Raw genomic sequence first — 806 nt, forward strand, 5'->3', positions numbered from 1 at the left:
AAACGCAAAAATGCCCATAAAAACTGCAAAACACAAAATGTGAAACCGAAAGTTTGCAGGTATCTCCGCATGAACACAAATTTGGTGAAGGTCCATCAACAGGGGCGAAGTAGTGGTAAAAAAACGTCCATAAAAACTGCAAAACACAAAATGTGAAACCGAAAGTTTGCAGGTATCTCCGCATGAACCCAACTTCATACCAAATTTGGTGAAGGTCCATCAACAGGGGTGAAGTAGTGGTAAAAAAACGTCCATAAAAACCGCAAAAACGCTAAACTAAAAATGTGTATGTATCTCCCCCTGGACCCAATAAACCTCCATACCAAATCTGGTGAAAGTCCATCTACACCCTGCAAAGTAGTTACATGGACATTCAACGGACAGTACTATTATAATTATAGAAATTCCCAGAATTTGTGACTCAGTCATTACATAGATATTTTTATAAAAAGAAACAGTGTATACTATTATAAAGTTCTGATGACCTATTTAAAATACCATTTCAATGGACAATCCGAGCCATCCAAACACAAGCAGTACTACCCCCTGCATGACATTTCGGTGAACAATCTGAGCCATTCCTACATAGGCAGTGCTACCGCCTGCCTGATACATTGCATACATACCTCTTAAGAAGCTATCTCTTGCCACAAAGTTTAACAGGACTTTTACAATCTCAGAAATTATTCAAGAAAAGGTAGAACTTCATTCTTAATGAATATTGTTCAAAATATAATAGTCTATTTATGCTAATGAAATTCATTAAACATAATACAGACGAATTTTCAAATACTAATGATTATTGA

Source organism: Limulus polyphemus, unplaced genomic scaffold (genome assembly GCF_000517525.1).
Source record: "Limulus polyphemus unplaced genomic scaffold, Limulus_polyphemus-2.1.2 Scaffold470, whole genome shotgun sequence".
Classification (NCBI taxonomy): Eukaryota; Metazoa; Arthropoda; class Merostomata; order Xiphosura; family Limulidae; genus Limulus; species Limulus polyphemus.